The sequence below is a fragment of the Ranitomeya variabilis genome, chromosome 4 (genome assembly GCF_051348905.1).
Source record: "Ranitomeya variabilis isolate aRanVar5 chromosome 4, aRanVar5.hap1, whole genome shotgun sequence".
In the NCBI taxonomy this organism is placed as follows: Eukaryota; Metazoa; Chordata; class Amphibia; order Anura; family Dendrobatidae; genus Ranitomeya; species Ranitomeya variabilis.
The window spans coordinates 180,648,410-180,667,689 of NC_135235.1; the positions used below are offsets into that span (position 1 = coordinate 180,648,410).

Sequence of the window (19,280 nt, forward strand, 5' to 3'; positions counted from 1 at the left end):
TTCCAGAATCCGTTGTTTCCTCAACTCTCACTCTACCAAAATACTTGTGCATGAGCTAATCAGCTCCCACCTCGACTACTTAAACATCTTCCTCAGTGGCCTACCTTCTAACACGCTCGCACCCCTCCAGTCCGTACTTAACTCTGCTGCCCAACTAATTAATCTCTCTGCTCACTACACTCCTGCTTCCCCTCTTTACTTCCAAATCCCTTTACTGGCTCTCAATTTCCCAGCGAATCCAGTTTAAAATATTAACACTGATCCACAAAGCCATCCATAACCTTTATCCTCCGTGTATTTCCGAACTAATCTCTCAACATCTTCCCTCCTGTAATCTCTGGTCCTCCCAAGACCTCCTTCTCTCCTCCATACTTATACGCTCCTCACCCAATCGCCTCCAAGATTTCTCCCGAAAATCCCCCATCCTCTGGAATTCTGTGCCCCAACATGTCAGGTTATCCACTACATTTGGATCCTTCAGACAGAACCAGAAAAGCTGTCTCTTTAAAAAAGCTTACAATCTGTAATGACCATGCGGCCACCTCAACACCATCTGAGCTACTGCAACCCCCGACCTACTATCTCCTTCCACATAATCCTGCAGAATGTAAGCCCGCTAGGACAGGGTCCTCTTCCCTCTGTACCAGTCTGTCGTCGGTAGTTTGTTTACTGTAAGTGATATTTGTATTTTGATGTAACCCTGTCTCATGTACAGCACTATGGAATTAATGGTGCTATATAAATAAATAATAATAATAATAATAATGTGTATATACCTATTCTATTCATCAGCTCACCCTTGAATTGTTCCCAACAGGTGCAGTTATCCACAAAGGTGCATGGAATAGTGTTCAAGACTGCATGCAAAGTTAATCCATAATGATACAGCACATCTTCTTGATATTAAAAAAAACTTTTAACTTTATTCAAATCCTCTTAAAAACATTTTTGTAGATCAAAACAGAAAGGGATAGCTAGTACCACATGAGAATAAAACTTTACATGTTTCGACACATGTGTGGGTCTTAATCATAAAGAGTAAAAAAAAACAAAACTACTGACTTGATATCCTGCTCAGGAGAGGAAATGACATTTGTGAAACAGCTGATGAATAATCGATGTTAGAACACATACCAATCAATAAGGAACACCATACACACAAGAAACCACATATAACTTGTAGATCAAAAACTATGAAGCAACATCCCAAAGATTATTTCAGCAGAAAAAAAACAAAAAACTTTATTTCTATTAATAAAAATAACTTAAATCTGTTTTCTGATTTAAACCTAAGGGAGCTCTAGTGTTTAAACACAGAATCCAGCATGCTTCTCTTTTATGCATTTCATGCACTATGTCCCTTCCTCTGTGTCTTATATTCATTTTTTCAATTGCAGTGATTTTTTTTAAATCAGACACATCGCCGGAGGGAGCATGCAGAAAATGCTTAGAAACACCAGACAAACGCGTTGTACACTTTTGTGCTTCATAAATATGTTTTGATAATCGTTTGTGCAGTGTTCTGGTGGTGCACCCAACATATTGCACTCCGCATTTTTCACATGAGATAAAGTACACTAGATATGTGCTCCCACAATTCATCATTGATTTTACATTGAAAGTTTCTCCTGTCTGATAAGAAACAAAATGTTTGGTATTGTTCATATACCTGCAAGCTCCACATGTGTTATGGCTACACCAATAGGAGCCTTTTGTTGCCAACCAATTTGTTTGATCTGCTGTACTGAAATTAACCCCATTATTAACCCTGAAACAAATTTTACCCCATTTTCCAATATTTCTTTCACTACAGGGTCAGTATTTAAAATTGGTAAGTACTTTTTACAATAGAAATAATTTGAACATGTTGGTTGTTATAAGTGGTAGAGAAAACAATCTGGGAACTACAGGACTCTACAATAGATCTATTGCTTTGTAAAAGGTATTCCTCTCTGCTTTTTGGATCAGCTTTTTTCTTTGCTGAAATCAGGGTGGAGTTTTTGTAACCCCTTAAAAAACCTATCCTATCTATTCTATTCTAACCTGTCACGCTGTGATAATACTGTACTCGGCAAATGAATTGCCGGCTTTCATTCTATGTAATATATTTACATATACACTTAAGTCCATATATATTTGGACAGAGACAACATTTTTCTAATTTTGGTTATAGACATTACCACAATGAATTTTAAACAAAACAATTCAGATGCAGTTGAAGTTCAGACTTTCAGCTTTCATTTGAGGGTATCCATATTAAAATTGGATGAAGGGTTTAGGAGTTTTAGCTCCTTAACAAGTGCCACCCTGTTTTTAAAGGGACCAAAAGTAATTGGACAATTGACTCCAAGGCTATTTCATGGACAGGTGTGGGCAATCCCTTCGTTATGTCATTCTCAATTAAGCAGATAAAAGGCCTGGAGTTGATTTGAGGTGTGGTGCTTGCGTTTGGAAGGTTTTGCTGTGAAGTAAACATGCGGTCAAAGGAGCTCTCCATGCAGGTGAAACAAGCCATCCTTAAGCTGCGAAAACAGAAAAAAAACGATCCGAGAAATTGATACAATATTAGGAGTGGCAAAATCTACAGTTTGGTACATCCTGAGAAAGAAAGAAAGCACTGGTGAACTCATCAATGCAAAAAGACCTGGGCACCACTCCAACAGTAGTGGATGATCACAGAATAATCTCCATGGTGAAGAGAAACCCCTTCACAACAGCGAACCAAGTGAGCAACACTCTCCAGGAGGTAGAAGTATCAATATCCAAATCTACCATAAAGAGAAGACTGCATGAAAGTAAATACAGAGGGTTCACTGCACGGTGCAAGGCACTCATAAGAAACAAGAATAAAAAGGCTAGACTGGACTTTGCTAAAAAAACATCTAAAAAAGCCAGCACAGTTCTGGAAGAACATTCTTTGGATAGATGAAACCAAGATCAACGTCTACCAGAATGATGGAAAGAGAAAAGTATGGTGAAGGCGTAGTACAGCTCATGATGCAAAGCATACCACATCATCTGTAAAACACGGCGGAGGCAATGTGATGGCTTGGGCATGCATGGCTGCCAGTGGCACTGGGTCACTAGTGTTTATTGATGATGTGACACAGGACAGAAGCAGCCAAATGAATTCTGAGGTATTCAGAGCCATACTGTGTGCTTAGATCAAGCCAAATGCAGCCAAACTGATTGGTCATCATTTCATACTACGGATGGACAATGACCAAAAACAAAGCCAAAGCAACCCAGGAGTTTATTAAAGCAAAGAAGTGGAATATTCTTGAAAGGCCAAGTCAGTCACCTGATCGAAACCCAATTGAGCATGCATTTCACTTGTTAAAGACTAAACTTCAGACAAAAAGGCCCACAAACAAATAGCAACTGAAAACCACCGCAGTGAAGGCCTGGCAGAGCATCAAAAAGGAGGAAACACAGCGTTTGGTGATGTCCATGAGTTCAAGACTTCAGGAAGTCATTGCCAACAAAGGGTGTGCAACCAAGTACTAGAAATGAACATTTTATTTAAAATTATTTAATCTGTCCAATTACTTTTGGTCCCTTTAAAAACAGGGTGGCACATGTTAAGGAGCTGAAACTCCTAAACCCTTCATCCAATTTTAATGTGGATACCTGTTGTGAATTCTGCTTTTGGGTTCCCTCCGGTGGTAGTAGGTGGTAATGCAGTTGTCCCTGGGTTGCAGTCCTGGTCAGGTGTGTCTGCTGATTGCAGTTCTGACTGGGGTATTTAGGTGTGCAGGATTCATTAGTCCTTGCCAGTTGTCAATTGTTGTTGGGAGGTGTTGGACCTCTGCTTGGTTCCTCCTGCCTTTCTGCCAAATCAGCAAAGATAAGTGTCTGTTTTTTTTTTCTGTGGCACACATGCTGTGTGCTTCACAATTCAGTACTATTCTTTGTGTTCTCTTGTCCAGCTTAGATTGTGTCAGTATTTTCTCAGTCTTGTTGGATTCTCTGGAGTGGCAGATATACATTCCATGTCTTTAGTTAGATTGTGGAACTTTTTGTATTATCTGCTGTGGATATTTTTGGAAGGGTTTTAATACTGACCGCCTAGTAATCTGTCCTATCCTTTCCTATTTAGCTAGAGTGGCCTCTTTTGCTAAATTCTGTTTTCTACCTGCGTGTGTCTATTCTTCTCCTACTCACAGTCATTATTCGTGGGGGGCTGCCTATCCTTTGGGGTCTGCTCTGAGGCAAGGTAGCATTCCTATTTCCATCTATAGGGGTATTTAGTCCTCCGGCTGTGTCGAGGTGTCTAGGGTTTGTTAGGCACACCCCACGGCTACTTCTAGTTGTGGTGTTAGTTCAGGATTTGCAGTCAGTACAGGTTCCACCGACTCCAGAGAAAGTTTCATGCGGCTCCAAGGTCACCAGATCATAACAGTACAACTAGACAAAAATGAGTTAAATGCATCTCAGAAGAAGGGAAGAAAGGTGTTGAGCCATTTGTTTTTCTGTAGTCTGTTTTGTCTTTTCTTCCCTCTTTATTTATGGGTGGCTGAGGAGTCTTGTGCCAGCATGGATGTTCAGGAATTAGCTTCTCGTGTAGACCAGCTTGCTGCTAGGGTACAGGGTATTTCTGATTATATTGTTCAGACTCCTGCTTTAGAGCCGAAGATTCCTACTCCTGATTTGTTTTTTGGGGACAGGTCCAAATTTTTGGGTTTTAAAAACAATTGTAAACTGTTTTTTGCTCTGAGACCGCGATCCTCCGGTGATTCCATTCAGCAGGTTAAAATTGTCATCTCCCTACTGCGTGGCGATCCACAGGATTGGGCATTTTCCCTGGAATCTGGGAATCCGGCCTTGCTTAATGTAGATTCCTTTTTTCAGGCTTTAGGATTATTATATGATGAACCGAATTCTGTGGATCAAGCAGAGAAAACCTTGTTGGCCCTGTCTCAGGGTCAAGAGGCGGCAGAATTGTATTGTCAGAAATTTAGAAAATGGTCTGTGTTGACTACATGGAATGATGATGCTTTGGCGGCAATTTTCAGAAAGGGTCTTTCTGAATCCGTTAAAGATGTTATGGTGGGGTTTCCCACGCCTTCCGGCCTGAGTGATTCTATGTCTCTGGCGATTCAGATTGATCGGCGCTTGCGGGAGCTTCAAACTGTGCGCGCTGTGGTGCCGTCCTTAGAGCAAAGTCCTGAGCCAATGCAGTGTGATAGGATTTTGTCTAGAACAGAACGACAAGGATTCAGACGTCAGAATAGGTTGTGTTATTATTGTGGCGACGCTTCTCATGTCATTTCCGTCTGCCTTAAGCGGACAAAAAGGATCGCTAGTTCATTTACTATCAGTCCTGTACAACCTAAATTTCTGTTATCGGTGTCCTTGATCTGCTCATTGTCATCATTTTCTGTCATGGCGTTTGTGGATTCAGGCGCCGCCTTGAACTTAATGGATTTTGAGTTTGCCAGGCGTTGTAGTTTTCCCTTGCAGCCTTTGCAGAACCCTATTCCTTTAAGGGGGATTGATGCTACATCTTTGGCTAAAAATAAGCCCCAGTTTTGGACACAGGTGACCATGCACATGGCGCCAGCCCATCAGGAAGATTGTCGATTTCTGGTGTTGCATAATTTGCATGATGTTATCGTGCTGGGTTTCTCGTGGTTGCAGGTACATAATCCTGTGTTGGATTGGAAATCTATGTCTGTGACTAGTTGGGGTTGTCAGGTGGTTCATAATGATGTTCCTTTGATGTCAATCTCTTCCTCCTCTTCTGAAGTTCCAGAGTTTTTGTCTGATTTTCAGGATGTATTCGATGAGCCCAAGTCCAGTTCCCTTCCACCGCACAGGGATTGTGATTGTGCTATTGACTTAATTCCAGGCAGTAAGTTTCCTAAGGGCCGACTTTTCAACCTGTCTGTGCCTGAACATACCGCCATGCGGAGTTATGTTAAGGAGTCTTTGGAAAAAGGGCATATTCGGCCATCTTCTTCACCATTGGGAGCAGGTTTTTTTTTTGTTGCTAAGAAGGATGGCTCCTTGACACCTTGTATTGATTATCGCCTCTTGAATAAGATCACGGTCAAGTTTCAATACCCTTTACCTTTGCTTTCCGATTTGTTTGCTAGGATTAAGGGGGCTAGTTGGTTTACGAAGATTGACCTTCGGGGGGCATATAATCTTGTTCGTATTAAGCAGGGTGATGAATGGAAAACTGCGTTTAATACGCCAGAAGGCCATTTTGAATACCTTGTGATGCCATTCGGGCTCACTAACGCTCCATCTGTTTTCCAATCCTTCATGCATGATATCTTCCGGACTTTTATTGATAAATTCTTGATTGTATATTTGGACGATATTTAGATTTTTTCCGATGATTGGAAGTCTCATGTGGAACAGGTCAAGATGGTATTTCAGATCCTTCATGACAATGCTTTGTTTGTGAAGGGGTCTATGTGTCTCTTTGGGGTGCAGAAGGTTTCTTTGTTGGGCTTTATTTTTTCTCCTTCATCTATGGAGATGGATCCGGTTAAGGTTCAGGCCATTCATGATTGGATTCAACCCACATCCGTGAAGAGCCTTCAGAAATTTTGGGGTTTTGCAAATTTTTATCGCCGTTTCATTGCTAACTTCTCCAGCGTGGTTAAACCCTTGACTGATTTAACGAAAAAAGGCGCTGATGTGGCGAATTTGTCCTCTGCGGCTGTCTCTGCCTTTCAGGAGCTTAAACGCCGATTTACTTCTGCTCCTGTGTTGCGCCAACCAGATATTTCTCTTCCGTTTCAGGGTGAGATTGATGCTTCTGAGATTGGGGCAGGGGCCGTTTTGTCTCAGAGGGATTCTGTTGGTTCTTTGATGAAACCGTGTGCCTTCTTCTCCAGCAAGTTTTCGCCTGCTGAACGCAATTATGATGTCGGCAATCGGGAGTTGTTGGCTATGAAGTGGGCATTTGAGGAGTGGCGACATTGGCTTGAGGGAGCTAAGCACCGTATTGTGGTCCTGACCGATCATAAGAATTTGATTTACCTCGAGTCTGCCAAACGGCTGAGTCCTAGACAGGCTCGATGGTCCTTGTTTTTTTCCCATTTTGATTTCATGGTTTCGTATCTTCCGGGTTCTAAGAATATTAAGGCTGATGCCCTTTCTAGGAGTTTTTTGCCTGATTCTCCTGAGGTCCCTGAACCGGTCGGCATTCTGAAAGAAGGGGTGGTCCTTTCTGCCATTTCCCCTGATTTACGGCGGGTTCTTCAGGAATTTCAGGCTGATAGACCTGACCGCTGTCCTGTGGGGAAATTGTTCCTGACAGATGGACTAGTAGAGTGATTTCTGAGGTTCACTGTTCTGTGTTGGCTGGTCATCCTGGTATTTTTGGTACCAGAGATTTGATTGGTAGGTCCTTTTGGTGGCCTTCGTTGTCACGTGATGTGCGTTCTTTTGTGCAGTCCTGTGGGACTTGTGCGCGGGCCAAGCCTTGTTGTTCCCGTGCTAGTGGGTTACTTTTGCCATTGCCAGTCCCTGAGAGGCCCTGGATGCATATTTCTATGGATTTTATTTCTGATCTTCCGGTTTCCCAGAGGATGTCGGTTATCTGGGTTGTTTGTGACTGGTTTTCTAAGATGGTTCATTTGGTGCCTTTGCCTAAATTGCCTTCCTCTTCAGAGTTGGTTCCGTTGTTTTTTCAGCATGTGGTTCGTTTGCATGGTATTCCGGAGAATATTGTGTCTGACAGAGGTTCCCAGTTTGCTTCTAGGTTTTGGCGGGCCTTTTGTGCTAGGCTGGGCATTGATTTGTCTTTTTCTTCTGCATTTCATCCTCAGACAAATGGCCAGACTGAGCGAACTAATCAGACTTTGGAGACTTATTTGAGATGCTTTGTGTCTGCCGATCAGGATGATTGGGTGGCCTTTTTGCCATTGGCCGAGTTTGCCCTTAATAATCGGGCTAGTTCGGCTACTTTGGTTTCGCCTTTTTTTTGTAATTTTGGTTTTCATCCTCGTTATTCTTCTGGGCAGGTTGAGCCTTCTGACTGTCCTGGTGTTGATTCTGTGGTTGACAGGTTGCAGCAGATTTGGGCTCATGTGGTGGACAAGTTGGTGTTGTCTCAGGAGGAGGCTCATCGTTTTGCTAACCGTCGTCGGTGTGTTGGTTCCCAGCTTCGGGTTGGGGATTTGGTTTGGTTGTCTTCCCGTCATGTTCCTATGAAGGTCTCTTCCCCTAAGTTTAAGCCTCGGTTTATTGGTCCTTATAGGATTTCTGAGATTATTAATCCGGTGTCTTTTCAATTGGCGCTTCCGGCCTCTTTTGCTATCCATAATGTCTTCCATAGATCTTTATTGCGGAAATATGTGGTGCCCGTTGTTCTTTCTGTTGATCCTTCGGCCCCTGTTTTGGTTGATGGGGAGTTGGACTATGTGGTTGAGAAGATTTTGGATTCTTGTTTTTCGAGGTGGAGGCTTCAGTACCTTGTCAAATGGAAGGGTTATGGCCAGGAGGATAATTCTTGGGTTTTTGCTTCTGATGTCCATGCTGCTGATTTGGTCCGTGCCTTTCATCTGGCTCGTCCTGATCGGCCTGGGGGCGCTGGTGAGTGTTCGGTGACCCCTCCTCAAGGGGAGGGTACTGTTATGAATTCTGCTTTTGAGTTCCCTCCGGTGGTAGTAGGTGGTAATGCAGTTGTCCCTGGGTTGCAGTCCTGGTCAGGTGTGTCTGCTAATTGCAGTTCTGACTGGGGTATTTAGGTGTGCAGGATTCATTAGTCCTTGCCTGTTGTCAATTGTTGTTGGGAGGTGTTGGACCTCTGCTTGGTTCCTCCTGCCTTTCTGCCAAATCAGCAAAGATAAGTGTCTGTTTTTTTTTCCTGTGGCACACATGCTATGTGCTTCACAATTCAGTGCTATTCTTTGTGTTTTCTTGTCCAGCTTAGATTGTGTCAGTATTTTCTCAGTCTTGTTGGATTCTCTGGAGTGGCAGATATACATTCCATGTCTTTAGTTAGATTGTGGAAGTTTTTGTATTATCTGCTGTGGATATTTTTGGAAGGGTTTTAATACTGACCGCCTAGTAATCTGTCCTATCCTTTCCTATTTAGCTAGAGTGGCCTCTTTTGCTAAATTGTTTTCTACCTGCGTGTGTCTATTCTTCTCCTACTCACAGTCATTATTCGTGGGGGGCTGCCTATCCTTTGGGGGTCAGCTCTGAGGCAAGGTAGCATTCCTATTTCCATCTATAGGGGTATTTAGTCCTCCGGCTGTGTCGAGGTGTCTAGGGTTTGTTAGGCACACCCCACGGCTACTTCTAGTTGCGGTTAGTTCAGGATTTGCGGTCAGTACAGGTTCCACCGACTCCAGAGAAAGTTTCATGCGGCTCCAAGGTCACCAGATCATAACAGATACCCTCAAATGAAAGCTGAAAGTCTGTACTTCAACTGCATCTGAATTGTTTTGTTTAAAATTCATTGCGTAATGTCTATAACCAAAATTAGAAAAATGTTGTCTCTGTCCAAATATATATGGACTTAACTGTATAGATGTCAGTGTCACACACATATATACACTGGGAACTATTGTAACCTGTTAGTGTGATTTTACTGTAGTGCCACTTGAATTACCGGCTTTTCAAAGTATCTAGAGGTATGGTTCTACAGGAAGTAGTTTGTTTGTTTCTTTCTTAACTTTTAAAGCATGCACAGATACACAAGTTAGCCCCCAAAACACATGAAAAAATGCACCAAAACTGCAACAGTAATACACCAAAACATGTGTTTTTGCCACACCCTCTTTCCTGCCAAGGAATCAGGTTTTGCTGCAGAAAAAAACAGCAAAAATGCCCAGTGTAAACTTACCCTAAGGGAGCAAAGCGCTCCAAAAGCATAAACCTCTAAAGGTACCTTCACACTAAGCGACTTTACAACGATAACGATAGCGATCTGTGACGTTGCAGCGTCCTGGATAGCGATATCGTTGTGTTTGACACGCAGCAGCGATCAGGATCCCGCTGTGAGATCGCTGGTCATTGCTGAAAGTCCAGAACTTTATTTCGTCGCTGGATCTCCCGCTGACATCGCTGAATCGGTGTGTCTGACACCGATCCAGCGATGTCTTCACTGGTAACCAGGGTAAACATCGGGTTACTAAGCGCAGGGCCGCGCTTAGTAACCCAATGTTTACCCTGGTTACCATTGTAAAAGTAAAAGAAAAAAACACATACTCACATTCCGGTGCCCGGCGTCCGCTTCCCTGCACTCCTCCTGCATCCTGGGTAAGTGCCGGCCTTAAAGCAGAGCGGTGACGTCACCGCTCTGCTCTGTGGGAGATGCCGGAGATGTTCGGCGCTGACACAGGATGCAGGAGGAGTGCAGGGAAGCGGACGCCGGGCACCGGAATGTGAGTATGTGGTTTTTTTTTTTACTTTTACAATGGTAACCAGGGTAAACATCGGGTTACTAAGAGCGGCCCTGCGCTTAGTAACCCGATGTTTACCCTGGTTACCAGGGGACTTCGGCATCGTTGGTCGCTGGAGAGCCGTCTGTTTGACAGCTCTCCAGCGACCACACAACGACTAAACAGCAACGCTGCAGCGATCGGCATCGTTGTCTGTATCGCTGCAGCGTCGCTTAGTGTGAAGGTACCTTTAGACTATTTGGCCTTGTGTTGAAGTGTGGATATAAAGAAGTAAGAATATGTCAGTTGAGATGCTGTATTTGATATATGATGTAGTTATTTCTCTATTGGAGTAAACTTAGACTAGACAGCCTTAAAATTAGCCAGATTAATCAAACAGCTGATATATTTGGCACATTTTAAGACAGTTTAGACAATGTCTGCACCATCTAAGAATTAGTTTTGACAAATATGCGCCACAATCTTTTCATAGACTTGAAGTAGAGGTACATAGCATAAATACAAGAAGAAATTAGATGGCCAAAGTGTTATTGGGACTGAAATGCCACACTTCAGCAGGCGAATATAGTTTTGAATATATCATTGTGATATTATTTTTACATTTATTCTGAATAAAAGTTATGCACATTGAAACATAACCTAAATAAATGTATATATAAAAAGGGCTGTTTTTAGTGCATACACACACTTCTAAATTCCGTTCTAATATAGTCTTATCTGCAACGTGACTATTTTAGGGTGATTTCAGTCAGCTGAACCTGCGAACTGTAGCAAGACCAGATAACCACCTAGTCTCATATGGACGAAATCTAGCAGGTTAAATTCCATAACCCAAATGCTTTTGATTTGTCTGGCAGTGAATTTATCACCATTCAAAACACAGGATAAGTTACATACCCGTATATACTCGAGTATAAGCCGACCCAAGTATAAGCCGACCCCCCTAATTTTGCCACAAAAAACTGGGAAAACTTATTGACTCGAGTATAAGCCTAGGGTGGGAAATGCAGCAGCTACCTGTTAATGTCAAAAATAAAAATAGATACCAATAAAAGTTAAATTAATTGAGACATCAGTAGGTTAAGTGTTTTTAAATATCCATATTGAATCAGGAACCCCATATAATGCTCCATACAGTTCATGATGGGCCCCATAAGATGCTCCATATTAAAATATACCCCATATAATGCTGCACAAAGGTTAATAATGGCCCCATAAGATGCTCCATAGAAACATTTGCCCCATACAAAGCTGCATAAAGGTTGATGGCCCCATAAGATGCTCCACACATTATGGCCCCATGAGATGCTCCACACATTATGGCCCCATACGATACTCCACACATTGTGGCCCCATACGATGCTCCACACATTATGGCCCCATGAGATGCTCCACACATTATGCCCCATAAGATGCTCCTCATATATGCCCCATAAGATGCTCCATACATTTTCCCCATTTGCTGTTGCTGCGATTAAAATAAAAAAATCACATACTCACCTCTCTTCGTTCAGGCCCCCGGCACTTGCGATAGTCACCTTCCACGTTCCATCGCTGCGCGCTGCTCTGTCTTCCATCCTCTGCACTGACTGTTCAGGAAGAGGGCGGCACGCACACTAATCACGTCATCGCGCCCTCTGACCTGAACAGTCACAGCCAGAGGACGGAAGACAGAGCAGCGCGCAGCCATGGAACAAGGAAGGTGACTATCGCACAATGCTCACCTCCCCTGATATACTCACCTGCTCCCGGCGCGGTCCCTGGCAGTATCTCACTGTCAGATGGTCTCCGGGAGCTGGCGGCATCTTCCTGCGTTCAGCGGTCACGTACCACTCATTACAGTAATGAATATGCGTGCATATTCATTACTGTAATGAGCGGTACCACGTGACCGCTGAACACAGGAAGAGCTGCCCAGAGACCATTGGACATGCAGGGACCGCGCCAGGAACAGGTGACTATATTACAGCCACCGCTCCCCCTCACCCGCCGACCCCACACTGACAATGACTCGAGTATAAGCCGAGAGGGTCACTTTCAGCCCAAAAAAGTGGGCTGAAAATCTCGGCTTATACTCGAGTATATACGGTATGTATCGGGAAGTCCGGAGAGATACCGATAGCTGTCGCAGCAATCTGAATTGTATCTTACCATATAATGAACTTATCAATGGCTGTTTCTTGCATATCTTGCTTTCTAGATTCTGTATCTACTTACTTTTGCTAGTTGTTTTCTAGGACAATAAGAGAGAACTGGCGATAAAAAATTTCCCGAACTATTGCTTTCCTCTTTAAAGAGATTGTACAGAAGTATAACATAGATGACTTGTCCTTTTCACACATTTAAATGAACGCGTATTCCCAGTTGTAAAACTGTGAATATGCCACATACCATCCAATGAGCAAGCAAAATGTTAATTAATTGGCCGACCAGATATTTTATAGCCAGTATAAAAATGATTAATATGGACACCACACCGACTGCTGGAATAGGAGAATGTGCCTTCAACAACATGAGGACATACAGAGACAGAATAATCATAAAAGTGATTATTATATTCCCTTTTTTTGGCCCCCCATGTAAACAGGCCAGTAAACAAGACAAGTCACATTGTATCTTGTTAATGGGTCAGGACTAGTGTTGAGCATTCCGATACCGCAAGTATCGGGTATCGGCCGATATTTGCTGTATCGGAATTCCGATACCGAGTTCCGATATTTTTGTGATATCGGAAATCGGAATCGGAAGTTCCCAGTGTATGGTTCCCAGGGTCTGGAGGAGAGGAGACTCTCCTTCAGGCCCTAGGATCCTGTTGTGAACTCTGTTTTTGGGCTCCCTCTTGTGGTCACAAGTGGTACTGTGTGAGTGCTGTCTTTGGGCTCCCTCTGGTGGCTCTTTGTGTCATTCTGCAGGTCTGAGGCTGGTTCAGCTGTCTCGTTATCTGTTAGCTGGTTTCCTATTTAGCTCACCTGGACTTTCAGTGGTTGCCTGCTGTCGATGTATTCAGTGCTATTTTGATCTCTCCTGAATCCCTTCGTTATCAGTCTCGCCAAGAGAAGCTAAGTTTCTGTTTGGTTATTTTTTGCTCATCAGTGTTCAATATGTTTCTTGGTTATTTATTTGTCCTTGTCCAGCTTGCTAATATGTGATTTCCTTGCTTGCTGGTAGCTCTAGGGGGCTGAGTTTCTCCCCTCACACCGTTAGTTGGTGTGGGGGTTCTTGAATTCTCAGCGTGGATATTTTGTATAGGGTTTTTTACTGACCGCACAGTTCCCTGTCTGTCTTCTGCTATCTAGTATTAGTGGGCCTCATTTGCTGAATCTGTTTTCATTTCTACGTTTGTATTTTACCCTTACCTCACCGTTATTATTTGTTGGGGGCTTCCTATATCTTTGGGGTTTTTCTCTGAGGCAAGTGAGGTCTTACTTTCTCTATAGGGGTAGCAAGTTTCTCAGGCTGCGTCGAGACGTCCAGGAATTTAGGCACGTTCACCGGCTACTTTTAGTGTGTTTGGTTAGGATCAGGTTGCGGTCAGTCCAGTTACCACCTCCCTAGAGCTTGTTCTATGTTCAGTAACTTAGCTAGTCTATTCTGTGATCCTCAGCCACTAAGGATCATAACAGTACAGCAGGCCCAAAAGTGTTTAATGCATCGCAGAAGTGGGATAAGAGAAGTCCTGAGTACAATTTTTTTTTCGGACTACCAGGATGTATTTGATGAGCCCAGATCCGGTGCCCTGCCTCCTCACAGGGATTGTGATTGTGCTATAAATTTGATTCCTGGTAGTAAGTTCCCTAAGGGACGACTTTTTAATTTGTCTGTACCAGAACATGCCGCGATGTGGAGTTATATAAAGGAGTCTTTAGAGAAGGGACATATTCGCCAGTCCTCCTCCCCTCTTGGTGCAGGATTCTTTTTTGTGGCCAAGAAGGATGGTTCTCGGAGACCTTGTATAGATTATCGTCTTCTAAATAAAATCACGGTCAAATTTCAGTATCCTTTGCCATTATTATCTGATCTGTTTGCTCGGATTAAGGGGTCCAGTTGGTTCACCAAGATAGATCTTCGTGGTGCGTATAACCTTGTGCGTATTAAGCAGGGGGATGAACGGAAAACAGCATTTAATACGCCCGAAGGCCATTTTGAGTACTTGGTGATGCCTTTTGGACTCTCTAATGCTCCTTCTGTGTTCCAGTCCTTCATGCATGACATCTTCCGAGAATTTCTGGATAAATTTATGATTGTGTATCTGGATGACATTTTGGTCTTTTCTGAGGATTGGGAGTCCCATGTGAAGCAGGTCAGGATGGTATTTCAGGTCCTGCGTGCTAATGCCTTATTTGTGAAGGGCTCAAAATGTCTCTTCGGAGTACAGAAGGTTTCCTTTTTGGGTTTTATTTTTTCTCCTTCTACTATTGAGATGGACCCAGTCAAGGTCCAGGCTATTCATGACTGGACTCAGCCTACATCTGTTAAGAGTCTTCAGAAGTTCTTGGGTTTTGCTAATTTTTACCGTCGCTTCATTGCTAATTTTTCTGGCATGGTTAAACCCTTGACGGATTTGACCAAGAAGGGTTCTGATGTGACTAATTGGTCTCCTGCGGCCGTGGAAGCCTTTCGGGAGCTGAAGCGCCGGTTTTCTTCGGCTCCAGTTTTGTGTCAGCCTGATGTCTCTCTTCCTTTTCAGGTCGAGGTTGATGCTTCTGAGATTGGAGCAGGGGCTGTTTTGTCGCAGAGAAGCTCTGATTGCTCTGTGATGAAGCCTTGTGCTTTCTTTTCAAGAAAGTTTTCGCCTGCCGAGCGGAATTATGATGTTGGTAATCAGGAGTTGTTGGCTATGAAGTGGGCATTTGAGGAGTGGCGACATTGGCTCGAGGGAGCTAAGCATCGTGTGGTGGTCTTGACTGATCACAAAAATCTGATTTATCTCGAGTCTGCCAAGCGGCTGAATCCTAGACAGGCTCGTTGGTCGTTGTTTTTCTCCCGTTTCGATTTCGTGGTCTCGTACCTGCCTGGTTCGAAGAACGTGAAGGCTGATGCTCTTTCTAGGAGTTTTGTGCCTGACTCTCCGGGAGTTTCAGAGCCGGCTGGTATGCTCAGAGAGGGAGTGATTTTGTCTGCCATTTCCCCAGATTTGCGACGAGTGTTGCAGAAATTTCAGGCGGATAGACCTGACCATTGCCCACCAGAGAGACTGTTTGTCCCAGATAGATGGACCAGCAGAGTTATTTCCGAGGTTCATTCTTCGGTGTTGGCAGGCCATCCTGGGATTTTTGGTACCAGAGATTTGGTGGCTAGGTCCTTCTGGTGGCCTTCTTTGTCGCGGGATGTGCGTTCCTTTGTGCAGTCCTGTGGGATTTGTGCTCGGGCTAAGCCTTGCTGTTCTCGTGCCAGCGGTTTGCTTTTGCCTTTGCCTGTCCCAAAGAGGCCTTGGACGCACATTTCCATGGATTTTATTTTGGATCTTCCAGTCTCTCAGAGAATGTCTGTCATCTGGGTGGTGTGTGATCGTTTTTTCAAAATGGTCCATTTGGTGCCCTTGCCTAAGTTGCCTTCCTCCTCCGATTTGGTTCCTCTATTTTTTCAGAATGTGGTTCGCTTGCATGGCATCCCTGAAAATATTGTGTCTGACAGAGGATCCCAGTTTGTGTCCAGATTTTGGCGGATCTTTTGTGCTAAGATGGGCATTGATTTGTCTTTTTCGTCGGCCTTCCATCCTCAGACGAATGGCCAAACCGAGCGAACTAATCAGACGTTGGAAACTAATTTAAGATGTTTTGTTTCTGCTGATCAGGATGATTGGCTGACTTTTTTGCCATAGGCCGAGTTTGCCCTTAATAATCGGGCTAGTTCTGCTACTTTGGTTTCGCCTTTTTTCTGCAATTCTGGTTTTCATCCTCGTTTTTCCTCGGGTCAGGTTGAGCCTTCTGACTGTCCTGGGGTGGATTCTGTGGTGGATAGGTTGCAGCAGATTTGGAACCAAGTGGTGGACAATTTGAAGTTGTCACAGGAGAAGGCTCAGCGCTTTGCCAACCGCCGTCGCGGTGTGGGTCTCCGACTTCGTGTTGGGGATTTGGTATGGCTGTCTTCTCGGTATGTTCCTATGAAGGTCTCCTCTCCTAAATTCAAGCCTCGCTTCATCGGTCCTTATAAGATTTTGGAAATCTTTAACCCGATGTCATTTTGTTTGGACCTCCCAGCGTCGTTTGCCATTCATAACGTGTTCCATAGGTCTTTGTTGCGGAGGTATGTGGTGCCTGTGGTTCCTTCTGTTGAGCCCCCTGCCCCGGTGCTGGTTGAGGGAGAATTGGAGTACGTGGTGGAGAAGATCTTGGATTCTCGTATTTCTAGACGGAGGCTTCAGTATTTGGTTAAGTGGAAGGGCTATGGTCAGGAGGATAATTCCTGGGTTGTCGCCTCTGATGTTCATGCGGCCGATTTGGTTCATGCCTTCCATGTGGCTCATCCTGATCGCCCTGGGGGTTTTGATGAGGGTTCGGTGACCCACTCCTCAAGGGGGGGGTACTGTTGTGAACTATGTTTTGGGGCTCCCTCTTGTGGTCACAAGTGGTACTGTGTGAGTGCTGTATTTGGGCTCCCTCTGGTGGCTCTTTGTGTCATTCTGCAGGTCTGAGGCTGGTTCAGCTGTCTCGTTATCTGTTAGCTGGTTTCCTATTTAGCTCACCTGGACTTTCAGTGGTTGCCTGCTGTCGATGTATTCAGTGCTATTTTGATCTCTCCTGAATCCCTTCGTTATCAGTCTCGCCAAGAGAAGCTAAGTTTCTGTTTGGTTATTTTTTGCTCATCAGTGTTCAATATGTTTCTTGGTTATTTATTTGTCCTTGTCCAGCTTGCTAATATGTGATTTCCTTGCTTGCTGGTAGCTCTCGGGGGCTGAGTTTCTCCCCTCACACCGTTAGTTGGTGTGGGGGTTCTTGAATTCTCAGCGTGGATATTTTGTATAGGGTTTTTTACTGACCGCACAGTTCCCTGTCTGTCTTCTGCTATCTAGTATTAGTGGGCCTCATTTGCTGAATCTGTTTTCATTTCTACGTTTGTATTTTACCCTTACCTCACCGTTATTATTTGTTGGGGGCTTCCTATATCTTTGGGGTTTTTCTCTGAGGCAAGTGAGGTCTTACTTTCTCTATAGGGGTAGCAAGTTTCTCAGGCTGCATCGAGACATCCAGGAATTTAGGCACGTTCACCGGCTACCTTTAGTGTGTTTGGTTAGGATCAGGTTGCGGTCAGTCCAGTTACCACCTCCCTAGAGCTTGTTCTATTTTCAGTAACTTAGCTAGTCTATTTTGTGATCCTCAGCCACTAAGGATCATAACAGGATCCATATTCATGTAAAAAATAAAGAATTAAAATAAAAAATATGGATATACTCACCCCTCCGGCGGCCCCTGGACCTTAGCGATGTAACCGGCAGCCTCCGTTCCTAAGAATGCAGTGAGTTTAGGACCTGCGATGACATCGCGGCTTGTGATTGGTCGCGTGAGCGGTCACATGAGCGGTCACACGACCAATCACAAGCCGCGACGTCATCGAAGGTCCTTCACACCTCATTGTTAGGAGCGGAGGCTGCCGGTTACATCGCTAAGGTCCAGGGGCCGCCGGAGGGGTGAATATATATTTTTTTTTTATTTTAATTCTTTATTTTTTACATGAATATGGATCCCAGGGCCTGAAGGAGAGTTTCCTCTCCTTCAGACCCTTGGAACCATCCAGGATAGCTTCCGATACTTGTGTCCCATTGATTTGCATTGGTATCGGGTATCGGTATCGGCGATATCCGATATTTTTTGGATATCGGCCGATCCCATCCAATACCGATACCTTTGAGTATCGGAAGGTATCGCTCAACACTAGTCAGGACTCAAGACCTGTCCATTTGAGTGGGCCATCAAAACAGGGCATCAGTATGTGGCAGGAGTCCAATTCCCACAAGTTATACTGCTAATTAGATGAAGGTAAGGACTGTGGCGTGCCATAGAACACAGTGTTCTCTTCATTGTTCATATGACTGTTACAGTATGCTCCCTGGTGTCAATTCACTTAAGGAGAACCTATTGCCTTCAAAGATACGAGGGTATACAATTGTGAGAAAGCTATAAAGTGGCATGCAAAAGTATATTCCAACTGGCATTTTTCATGTTTTGCTACCTCAGAGTCTGGAATTTCAGTTTTTTTTGGTGGTTTACATCAGTTCATGTAAAGAACATTTTAATTTTTTCTTGTGAGGCAAACAATAAATAGGACAAAATAATTGAAAACTTTATTGTGCATACCTATTTATTCCCTAAAGTCAGTACTTTGTAAAGTCTCCTTTTGCAACAATTGCAGCTGCAACTCGCTTTTGATAAGTCTCTATGAGCTCTCCACGTTTTGCCACTGGGACTTTTGCCCATTCCTCAAGGCAAAACTACTCCTGCTCTTTAAAGTTAGATGGTTTCCTTCGGTGAACAGCAATCTTCAAGTCTAACCGCAGATTTTCAATTGGATTAACGTCTGGGCTTGAATAGACCCCTCCAAAACAATTACACCTTTCCTCTGCCTTTTTCCTTTACTCAAGTGCTGCTTTAGCAGTATGCTTTGGGTCATTGACTTTTTGGAAGGTGAGCATCCATCCCAGTGTCAAATCACTGCCAGACAAATAGATTTTACTCAAGAATATTCCCGTATTTCGCATCATCCATCTTCCCCTTGACTTGGCCCATTTTCCCTGTCCATGCTTCTGAAAAACATCCCCACAGCATGATGCTGTCGCCACCATGTTTCACAGTGGGAATGGTTTTCTTGGTGTGATGAGCTGTGTTGGATTGGCGCCAGGCATAGCCATTAACTTACATTTGGGGACTCTCCCACATAATTTTTGGCAATCTCAAAACGAGCCTAAAAATTTGT

At 43.9% G+C, this 19,280-nt stretch overlaps 1 protein-coding gene across 3 annotated transcripts in view; it reads right to left on the reverse strand.

Annotated features, from left to right (window-relative positions):
* Nucleotides 1-19,280, reverse strand: part of LRMDA (leucine rich melanocyte differentiation associated) — a 2,082,283-nt gene that overhangs the window by 1,724,850 nt on the left and 338,153 nt on the right. The gene's annotated exons all lie outside the window — the stretch shown is intronic.